Raw genomic sequence first — 12,147 nt, forward strand, 5'->3', positions numbered from 1 at the left:
TAATTCAGTATGGCTTAATCACATTTTAAAAGGTCGTTGTAAAGATCGCGGAAAAGATTCAGATGTGTTTACGAAATACAATGAAAGAAAGACGGTACCCGGTGGAAAACAGACGCGCAGCCCTCTTAAAGTGCAGTTTCAGTTATGAATTTATGTTATACTTTTTTATGAGCATATTCGTCTCATTGAGAAATATACGATTGTATACATCGCAAGTACGAGTAGTTATTTGCCATTAGTATCCCTAATTCCTGTATTTATGTGTAAGGCTTTCCTCGGAAAAGGCAGAAGTGTGCAATGTGTTTTGCATATACAATTGTTGTTGGAAATTAAACTGCCCTTGTGCGAGGACGGTGTCTTGTTCTTTAGATGAGTGGCAGCTGCAGGCATCGCATATTATATAAAACAAGGAATTTATGGTAAAACTTGAGCTTCAAAGCAGACTAATTCTTGTAAAAGATTCTTGGAGCATAATTGTATTTGATTAAAAATTTAAATTTTTTTTTCAATTCATTGTTATCTCCTCGTAACTCCTGTCAGTGGGTAAGCTTATTTAATGCACATTTGTTCTTTATTTTATGTTACTAATTCTCATATTCGATTAAGTGCATCTTAATTAGCTTAAGTTAGCTAAAAGATATGTCACGTCTGCAATTGGCAAAAGATATGTCACCTCTGCAGTCTGACAGTTATAGATGCTGATTTTAAGATCAAGAATAAGCGTTCTAATGGAACATTTCCAACTTCTTCCATCGATGACCTAAAGGAAAAGAAAATGAATTAAGTACTTACGCACAAGTGCGTAAACAAAGTTTGCACTGCGTGAGAAATGCGAGAAAAAGAAGGAAAATTCAAATGAATACTAGCAGGTTTCCTTATCTTGAATACCCTGATTAATTTGGCTATGTTAGGTAATGGGTTGTCTACCAATATTAGCGTGCCTTATTACACCATGCTCTTATTAATTCTTGATAATATTCTTTAATTCGTGTACTTGTAAGTATTGAGAGACGCGCACGCGTAATCCTGACGCATCTGCGTTTGACACATGGACACTTGGTGAACAGTCCACATGGCCCTCCTCCCGAATGCCCAGAATGCAAAGTGTTGAGAACAGTCAAACATGTGTTGTGTAACTGTCCAAAATATAATCAACAGTGAGTATCAACCTTTGGAAATAAATCGATGGTGGAAATTTTGTCGGAATCTTACAACATTTTCAGTCATCCCAATTTTAACATTCATGAAGAAGTGTAACTTAGTAGACATAATATAAAATCAAGTAAATAATGTAAATACAGAAGCCCATATGACGTTTAATGAATAAAAAAAAATTATGTAATTTATTCTGAATTTTAATTATTAATTTTTTTGAAATTTTATTTTATTTTTAATCTTTAATATTTTTTTTTATGTATGGAAGCGAGCAAATGTATTTATAGTATACATGTGTTTCAGTGTAAAAGCATATTCATTATACAGATTTTTCTTTTAAACTTCATTTTCATTTATTCATCATCATGCGAATGACCTATTTGGTTCCAGTTCTAGGCCTATGGCCTAGACCTGGTATTTCATCCTAATCCTTCGGGCCAGCCATATGAGAGCTGATAGTCAGCTCAGCGGTCTGGTTAAACTATTTTAATGATAATAATATTGCTAGAGAAGAAAGTATTCTGTAATTACAGTTGGGAGGACGGCTCTCAGTACATTAAATCTGGCGTACCGGGCTCTCTGTTTTGGCTTCGTAGGGCCAGAAAAAGTATAATTCTCTCATTTCACTTGCTGTAAAAATATTTTTATATCACATGTCAAATTGATTTAATTGTACCTACACACACACACACACACGCGCGCTTAAGCTTTTCTTGAGTAGTTTAGCAATGTAATTGTACTTGCACAGTTTTTGTTTCAATTCTGTATGCATTGAAAGAATTTTGTGCGTTTTATCTTATTATTATTAAATGGTAAATATTACTGAGTGCAGAATGCTTCAAGCCATATCTTGGCACGAAGAGCGAAAACGATCGAAGTATTGTAGCTTGGTGGTGGTTCACAACAGGCATCAGTGGCCTTCCCCTAAGATTTATTGTTATGGGTTCTCTGCATCTTTTAGAATCTGATCTTCAAACTCGAAAAGTACAGTCGTCGGATTCTTCATCCCCATGCCATTGTTACTGCAATTATCAACGGTGGTTTGGATCCATGTGTCCCCATTGTTGATTACATTTCCTGGAATTTCAGATTTGAAACCCATCTTGACTTTACAACTTTTCTCAGATCACACCGCGTGGTTTAACCATGATCAGAAGATGAATGGACGGTTTCGGAACATTGGCGTTCCTGAGGGGGGGGGGGGCGGTGGGGCCGCTGTTTGAAATCGACCCCCGGGCCCCAAAGTGAGGGACCTCCCCAAAATGCGAAATTTAACCATTGCTGCTAAGACAGGACAAGCTAAATTTCTGAAATTTGCGTTTACAGGTGCCTTTAAAATGATCCTACAATTGCTCATATTCTAACCCCCAGCTGCTTTGGCTCGCTTTGCTCGCCTCCCACCCCGTAGGAGGGGCCCCAAATGGGACTGTGCTTCCCGGGCCCCGAATGGGACTGTTCTTCCCGGGCCCCAAAATGTCTAGGAACACCCCTGTTTCGGAACCGTGATCGCTGTAGTAAAAATGTCTTTACTTGGAATGTCTTCAGAGTCACTGTTGCTCCAGTGTGGAAAAACTGCCCGTCATTCTATTTCATATACAGACCAAATGTTTCTTGGGAGTTTCTCTTTTTATAGCTTAGAAGGGACCATATTGTAAAGGCTTAATTGAAATGCATTTGGTAATCACATGTGTGTGTTTGACGTTTCTTCAAGGGACGCAAGAGATAGGTTATTTTTTGACGGTATGTTCTTATGTAAGTAGGGATTGCAGCTTTTACAGAGCCTGCAATATAGTTTGAAATTTGTCATTTGTACCTTGGCATTATGGCGTTTGTTGATTACTTATAAAGTTTATTTGCGTCTCAGAGGTAGTGATGGCAAATATACGAGACGAAGGCCTGGCAACGGCAAAACAACGTAAATTGTGATGTTCAGATAAGGTAGGGCCATGTTTTTAATGATGTCAGGAACTGGAAAATCGAGTTTCAAGCTCCACAAGTTGGTCATTTGAGGGCGGTCGGCAAGGTACCGAAAGCCAGAAATGATTGAATAGGTTTGTCATCTACCCGATTTATGTAAATTTCAGTTTGCTTGAATGCAGAAATATAATCTGAGTGATATGTAGTTCATTAACTGTTGAGATAGACCTTTTTTCATCAATAAAGTATGTCAGTATAAAATTATATATGAAGTTTCAGCAGTACTCTGTGGTTTTATTTATTTAGTGTTTTTACTTTTTTTTAGCGCTGAATGACCCTGTGAGTTCCAGTTCTTGCCTTTATGCCTAATCACATATTCCATTCCTATTTTTACTTTTTTCGTTTTCGGATTTTTTGAAAAAGAGATAGTAAAACTAATGTTAACTATCTTTGAGTGAGAGACGTAAAAGCATAATGAGTTTTTCTCCTCCAGATGAACGCAATGGAGACAGCCATCGAAAGTCATAGTAATTTTAGTTCAGCAACTGATTTTTTTTTTCAAACAATACTCTAGTTGAGAAAACTTAGGCAATCTTGAAGCTAATTGCTCTACAGCTGCTTTAAGTATGTTATTCAATTTTGCTCAGTTCCCGAAGGTAACTTACTTTTTCCCCTTCTAAGAAGCGAGTAAAAGGAGATAAGCTGAGACCAAAACGTTTGACTTGATCTAAAGTTAAGTATACCTTAGTTTAACCAGACCACTGAGCTGATTAGCAGCTCTCCTAGGGCTGGCCCGAAGGATTAGATTTATTTTACGTGGCTAAGAACCAATTGGTTACCTAGCAACGGGACCTACAGCTTACTGTGGAATCCGAACCACATGATAGCGAGAAATGAACTTCTATCACCAGAAATGAATTCCTCTTATTCTTCATTGGCCGGTCGGAGATTCGAACTCGCGGCCCATCAAAGTGCTAGCTGAGAACGGAACCCACTCGCCCAACGAGGAACTGTTCGACTTCATCTAAAGGCAATGTATGTTCTTAGTTCAAGATGCGTTCAGCGGAAGGGGGCGAAAGCCGAACATCTGAAGGGAAATGGCCATAGAAGAGACCTCATAGCAAAGTTGACTCGAGTCAGACACGAAAGTGAAGGACGTCGCAATGGCTGATGTGGAGTCAGATTTCGCTTTGCAAAAAGGAGTATAATAATAGAAGGGACCTTCTTCCTTATATGGAAACTACAGTTTATATATTACGAAAGCCGGAGTACTACAACAGACTTTTCAAGATCGAGTACCTAAGTAGAATTATTCATACAATTCTTCATACCTGTATTTTTTCTTGGTAGACGGATGAGCTTTGCACTCTTAGTAATAATACGTAAAACGACGTAAGTTTGCGTCGCTGCTTTGGAAACTTGCTAAAGTTTGTTTTTTATTTAGTAGAGAGAGAGAGAGAGAGAGAGAGAGAGAGAGAGAGAGAGAGAGAGAGAGAGAGAGAGAAAGTGAGTCTTAATTTCGATACCTAATGTGTTAGTTAATTCTTTTTATAGATTGTGACTGGCATTTTAATCTTTCGAGGTAACCAACCCTGCTTTTCAGCTTTTCATTTGTTGACCAGTTCATCTGCGAAATAAGATCTCTGGTATTGTTAAAAAATCCTGCCAAATATGAATAAGGCCATGCCATTTTATTTATGACCTTATATACTCTATTAGTTGTTTTTACCCTTACTTGTATCGGTTTCCCTGTAAATGTATTTTAACGTTCTCATAGTTATGAGCAATGAAAATAACATTACGCCACTTGATATATTTTTTTGTGTTACTAATGTGCAGTCTTAGCAGGATATACTTTTGGAAATCCATTCCCCCTTCATAACATGATCAGTAAATCTTCCTAGAATGAATAAAAGAAAGTTATATGAACTAGAAATAAGTGAGACTTGAAATGTTGTTAATGTAAAAGTATTGTACGCCGTCCCTGCTGTGAATCAAAAAGAAGAGAGAGAGAGAGAGAGAGAGAGAGAGAGAGAGAGAGAGAGAGAGAGAGAGATTGTGACTGTAATAATATCTAGATGTAACCAATGGAGGTGCGGCCTACAAAGTGGCCTCTCGTCTGTTGTTGGTGGTGGGAGCTTACCTGGTGATTTCCCAGAGGCCAGAATAGGTCCTGACAGCTTACTACCTAATATTTCTCGATTGGAAAAGGGTGACAAAAGAAGTGTTAGCTTCCATTTACGACTCTGGGCAAATGAACACGGCTTTTCTATGGATACACCGAAGATAAAATTTTTATGGTTCGGCTGTTGCATTCCATTTGTCTAATTTATTCATTCGTTTTTCACACTTTCATCGTATCATATCAGCAATAAAAATCCTTGTAATTAAAGCTTGAATCTTTTATCGTCATCACATCCTTCGTCGTAAGCTAATTTCATATTCCGTGTGACCACTCATTATTGGAGTAAAACCCGAGAAAAGATTGTTTTTTTTTTTTTCTTATTTTCTACCATGCTTTTTAAGTTATGGTTAGTTTAGTGTCGATACGTAACAAATTTTGGGGATGGCGTCTGATGCAGCTTTGTTAAATTTAAAGAAGGGTTTTAACTCTTTTTGCAAAACTGGACGGCAGCTTGGGCAACGTACGGAAATATGTGCTTTTATATTTTTATGAATACACATTGTTAGGTAACATGAAGGTTGCGACAAAAAATTTGATTCTTTTAATTTTTTTTCTTATTTGCTTACAATCGCTTCGGGGTAAGTATGTTAAACCGTGTGTCACTGAATTTTTAAGGATCTCGTTTAGGTAAATTTACAAGTGAAAATTCCAGTACAAATTACACATTGCTTAATGTTCAGGGTGTAGAGTGTAATGTTCCCCTTAGATATGGATATTAATCACAAAGTTGTTAAAGTTATTTCACTTAATTAAAAGCTGCGCAGAAAGCAGTCACTATTTTTTGAAATGCCTAGTTTTTTTAATTCAGTCATCAAGTTAGTCTCGCAAAACTCCTGTTAATCGAGAATTCATCAGGATGTCGCCTCACAGTCTCTTCCCGTTAACGTGGCTTTACGAACTCGAATGTAAAACCTCACTACACAGCAATCAAGCAACAGTGACACATTAATAGAATTCTCAGTGGAATCTTGAATTACAGTGACCTGATACCAAACAATTGGCCAAGTTCACAGTAATGTACTACGGGAAGAACGTGAATGACTAACATATGACTAGTTAGGTTGACGTTGATCAAAGTTGCATCGCTTGTTTGTTGGCCAATACCAAATAATGATCATCGTTTGTAAATTATTAAGATTTGAGCCTGGGTCATCAGCTTCAGGATAAGCTTAATCAGTTTGTTAAACTGAAAAATAAAAGAATTTCCTGTTCTTAACCTTGTCGTTTCCCCATTTCGCCCCTGCTCACTAATTCCCCTTTCTCTCCTTTGAAATAGAAAAAAAGAAGCCTTCTGTAGTCAGCAACTTATTTTTTTTTTTTTTACTTTCAGATTCCCCGAAGTTTTGATGTGCCCTAAAGCTTCATCAAGGTAAGCCGAGTTTACGTGAAAACGGTAACTGAAAGAAATTTCTTGTGGGCATATTATTGGTACTTAGTTGAAATGGTGTCCTGCATGACGTTATCGTAACGGCACCATTGTAGATAGAGCCTGGTATTTGCATTATTATGTTTATAGTTTGAAAGTCTAAAAAAAAATTATATATACATATATGTGTTTATATATCTAGATAGATAGATAGATAGATATAATGAGCATAATTAAGCATATATAATTTCATAACTGAATATTCATAAATAGGTAACTGTCCGTGTTACTCTCCTATTTAGCTTTTTAAAAGATTATCTTGAAGATCAGAAGTTAATCGGTATCTTGGAACTTTTGATATCAAGGTAATAGTTGCACCAACGCCACCTGCAATGAATCTAATCCTTGGAGGGAGTGGTCAGTTAATGCCTGTGCTTCGTTCGGGGTATTCATTCTCTCAGGCAGCTGGGCTGGGAGATTGGCTTCATTACTTGCACCTGAACCTAGCGTTGAAAACTGGTGAGGAATGGGAAGTGGGGGAACTGATACCGTATGGACACACTTTGTGCTGAATTTAGATGAACTCATAAATTGTCGTGTTAGAGAATTATTTTAATTGGCTTTGCTATAATCATATTTTATGCTAAAGTTGTCGTTGATTTTATGTTGAGTGTTCTTTCTTTCATAGAAAGATATGTTTAATCATCATGAACATTTAAAGTTTGTTCGGTTAATGGAAAGTAGTTATATTCATGTAAACATTAAAAGCGAAATTTCCTGCACCACCCTAAACAAAAATATTGTATTAACTGGAAAAATGGTCTACATCTCTTGATAATTAATTTAATCAGTTTGCTATTTTCACTTGTGTTAAATTTTAGAATTGCAACAGAAAAAATATCAGGTAACCATAAGGCAATAAGTTCATTGAACTTTGAAATTTATCATCTGGGGTAAAATGCACAACGGGCCTCAAATGGCGTTTTCGCATCAGTGACCGTTTTAAGCCGAACTTGCATTTTTTCCTCGCTACATAATAGGATTAAACCGTCGTTACGCATTTGGTAATTTCTTCATCTTGCAGTAAAATTCTCATTTGTCCTTGAATAAACAGTTAATAGTCAACAAAATGAATTGACACCCATCATGTTAATAATTTTTTGGCCAGAAATACGTTTTGATAATTTATGCATATTAGAAATTAAAAGCATTATTTTCATTTGAGAAATTGTGTTTTGCGTTGTACTAAATATTTCTGACATATTTTCCAAATCTAAACTCTTTATTTTTTAGCGAAATTCGATAGAGACACTGACAGCTAAGACCACCAGTCTTCTAGCTCTTCAATTGTGCTTTATGACAGTGGAATTCAGTCTCTCACTATTATGAACATCTTGTTTGTTAAGATTTATGCGAACTTGTCTTGAAAAGATCGAAATGCAAACCCTCAATAAATCTCTATTTCTAGATATTGCAGTTTTTTTATTGGCTTTATTTGACTCCCAAATATTGCTCATATTAGGGGATTTAGTCCCCAGTAGGAAGGGATAAATGTCAGTTGCCACAGACTCACTTTCCTTCAGATTACCTTACGTTCTGCCTTAAAGATCTTCTCTATTTTTTTTTATTTCTGTTGGCATTATTTTGGCCACTGCTCCATTGAACATAGGGAGAGAGACCTCTTTTCTCAGGAGACATCTCTCAGTACTTATCTTTAGACTACACTGTTTGGTGACTAATTTCCCTTCACCAACCTGGTTAGGAGTTCCGGTGGTTCCGCTTTATATGAGTTGTGCGACAACTTTTAGATGCCTTAACACTTGCTTTTTTGGGTCAAATAGTTTTACTATATATTGTGATTCGAGAAGTGTTCTTCAGTCGTTGGACTCTTTTAACCCTTTAAACCCTCTGATTTTAGAGATGCTGGAATGGCTGCTTTTAGTGAAAAGAAGAGGTAAAGAAGTAAATTTTTCCTGGGTGCCTTCCCATGGTGGGGTGGTTGGGAACGAGCAAGCTTATCAACTTGCTAAGTCAGCAGTCAATTCCCCAGAACCCGGAAGATATCTATACCACCATATCGGGATGTATATCCTGTATATCCTGTAGTAGATCAGAAAGTTAAAAAGGTTTGGGAGGCCCTTTTGGAAAATATTTTAACGAACAAAAAATGCGCAGTATTAGGTCATCAGTGTCTCTTTTGTCATATCCTTATATCCAAGGAGACAAGAAACGATGTTGTGCAAGCTTACAATTGGACATGCAAGACTCACCCCTGGGTTCTTGATGTCCGGCGAAAATCCTTCATTCTGCGATGACTGTGTTGTGCCCTTGACTGTGAGACATTTGCTGGTCGAATGTCCCAGTCTTGGGAATCTGAGACACGTTCTTGTCCTGGGGACGTGGCGGAGAAGGATATTTTATCCTCACTACAATTCTCGGTTAGGATGGTGATATAGAGCAGTTGTATATCTTTGTGAGGGAGGCGGGCCCCCTCAACAAAATTTAGATGTTATACATATAAAGTAGGTATATGTATGAATAGTATATTCGAACAGATATGTATATATATATATATATATATATATATATATATATATATATATATATATATATATATATATATATATATATATATATATATATATATATATATTAGATGAAATTCCTTTTAAACTTATATTTTATCTTTAGTTTCATTTTTAATTTTATTACGGCGTCAATAACCTAGGTGTTTTGACGCCACTTTAATAGACAAATCTCTCTCTCTCTCTCTCTCTCTCTCTCTCTCTCTCTCTCTCTCTCTCTCTCTCTCTCTCTCTCTCTCTCTGTGGATGAAATATTTTTATTTTCGTTCGCAACAGAAGTCTGTTCCTGTGTTTGTCTTGAATTTCAAGTCAAGTCCCAAGTGGCGTTAATTATTAGAAGGGTTTGTCCCACTGACGTCAACACTTGGATGCTGTACAACAACCGGTTACCTGTCCGAGGTAACATTGATAGTCTGATAATATTCAGGATGGAAACGAAAGAAAAAATGTACGAATGTTCTTATTATGTAAAATAAATCATGCGACATACAGCACTTAGGAGAAAGTTAGTTAAAATTGTCTACTTTGGATTGTTTTTATTGAAAAGTGTAGAATGAGACATTCTGTGACAGAATACAGTCTTCCTCATAGGTTTCCTTAATCCATGTTATTGGGCTGGTAAATTTTTCCATGAAGAATCCATGACACTGAAAATGAGCGAAGTTGTAAATAGGCTTTAATAAGTTACAAGCTTTAAGTGGATTGGGATTTGTCGAAGCAAAAATCCCATTTCACTTGAAGCGTGTAACTTATTAAAGCCTATTTGCAACTACACTTATTTTCAGTGTCATGGATTCTTCAGGAAAAAATGTAACAACCAAATAAAATGGATTAAGGAAACCTATGAGGAAGACTGTATTCTGTCACAAAATGTCTCATTCTACACTTTTTCAAAAACAACAATCCAAAGTAGATCACTTTCTTGAAAGTAATCAGATTCCACGATTCGTCATACCTCCCTCCTCTTTGGTGTCCAGAGCAGTATAATCAAAGGGTAAGGAGGACTACCATGAAACTTTACACTGGTCGTTAGGGTATAAGAGGCAATATGCAAAACCTTCACATTTTTCACGTCCGGAGATGCTTTGTGGAATGAACCGTTAGGCGACGTTTATTGCCTGGCAGTAAAACGTCCTTTTTGTTGGATGGGAAAGAAACGGTGTTTAACTGAAGACTCGTTTAATATAAAGCCACTGCTTGTCTTAGCTTTCCTTTTTGCAACTTAATATTCTAGTTAGCTTTTCCTGTTTTTCATTGTTATGAACTCTCTTGTTTTCGTATTACTTTCATTTGTAAACTGTACACACAAGAGTGTTCACTTGTAACAATCTACTTAGGTTTTCCATTGTTATTTTCTTCCATTTTTAGTGGTTAAATTGTCCTTACATTTTACCTAGTTACTTTTGTTACATGTAATGTGAAAAAAGCATGCCTATCCATGCCACTGAAAATTAGTTACTATGGGAGATGGGAGGGTCGAGAAAGCAGGTTGAGATTTCAGGCAGGTCGCATACCATTGCAAGGCTGGGATCTAGGTACCTTCATTCTCTTACATACTTAGGGCCATTTGTGAGCGAGGTAAGCCCTGTATGGACGGCGACTAATCTAAATGAGGAATTTGTTTCCCGCAGGCTATCACCACTTCACACATGAAATAATACATGGATACACATTACATCCTATATAGTCGTACCCCCAATAGGTTTTACTTGCTGTTCGGCGCTACCTAAAAGGGTACTCTAGTAACTGATGTTTAGCCACTGAAAAGGGCGTTTTGTGCATGTATATTCTTGGAATGTGTGCCTTGATACATTCCCTTTATTTCGTTGAATACTTATTTACATTCGAAAGTGTACAGTGTCAAGGTAGTTTTCGAAATTTGTTCAAGTCAATTTTTCATCTCTCTCTCTCTCTCTCTCTCTCTCTCTCTCTCTCTCTCTCTCTCTCTCTCTCTCTCTTAAATATTTATTACAAAAATAATAGATGCAAAGCGCGAATGTATTTGTAAAATATGTATGGCCCGAATAAAGGGATTATTAACAAAATTGATCAGGATTTTAATTTGTTTTAGAATCTGATATCAAATAATTACTTCCCTGTGCTGATAACTATGTTGTTATCGCACCAGCCAACCGAATGGATACAAGCAGGCAGTCTTTACTATTTGTGCACTAATCTGCACATCGCTTCAAGATACTTTTATATCAAGGCGATGTAGCATTAAGGTTTTTGGCATCATGTCAGTGACCTGAAATAGTTTTTGATGGCTTTGCCCGACTCCTCTCAAGTTGGAGCACATAGCAAAATCGTACGAAGATATTGTTCACTCGCGTGTAATAGGCTCGAATGCTGTTGAACAAAAAGCGTAAAATAAGCCCGATGGATTAAAGAGGAAACTGCTAAAGTGTAAGCGAGCTTGTTTTGATGTTTTAAGATGCATTACATACCTGATTGAACATAACATGTACACAGTTGACCACGAGCCAACAAACCATATCCCGCAGGCATGCAAGACGATTTTTCGGATATCGGACCCAGTGTACCCAGTTTCATGTGAACGGTAGTAGTTTGGTTTATTGTCGGGAGAGCTTATCAGAGATAGATATCAAGCAGATCCACAGTATACGGGATCCCTCCCCGCACCCTGAAAAAAATAAGTAAACAAAAATAGAAAAAAAAAAACACGGAAGAGAGAGAGAGAGAGAGAGAGAGAGAGAGAGAGAGAGAGAGAGAGAGAGGCTGGTTATTAAACGCAGTAATTGAGCCCTAACTCTCGGCTACGTGTTGTAAACGAAATGAATGCTGAATAAAATTACCGATGCTTGGATTCTGAAGGAAGTAACGGCGAAATCATAAGTTGGTAAGAAAGCAGCTGTACAAAGCTTAGCACTCGATGGACCTGACCAGGTGGTAAAAACCATTTTCAGCGCACTGAAAAA

The 12,147-nt window shown here is 37.0% G+C and overlaps 1 long non-coding RNA gene across 1 annotated transcript in view; it reads left to right on the plus strand.

The window, feature by feature from the left end:
• Positions 1-12,147, plus strand: part of LOC136843545 (uncharacterized) — a 319,497-nt gene that overhangs the window by 162,194 nt on the left and 145,156 nt on the right. The window contains exon 2 of the long non-coding RNA XR_010854563.1: positions 6,588-6,626. This is a non-coding gene — a long non-coding RNA (uncharacterized lncRNA). The remainder of the gene's footprint in view (positions 1-6,587; positions 6,627-12,147) is intronic.

The sequence above is a fragment of the Macrobrachium rosenbergii genome, chromosome 11 (genome assembly GCF_040412425.1).
Source record: "Macrobrachium rosenbergii isolate ZJJX-2024 chromosome 11, ASM4041242v1, whole genome shotgun sequence".
Taxonomy (NCBI): domain Eukaryota; kingdom Metazoa; phylum Arthropoda; class Malacostraca; order Decapoda; family Palaemonidae; genus Macrobrachium; species Macrobrachium rosenbergii.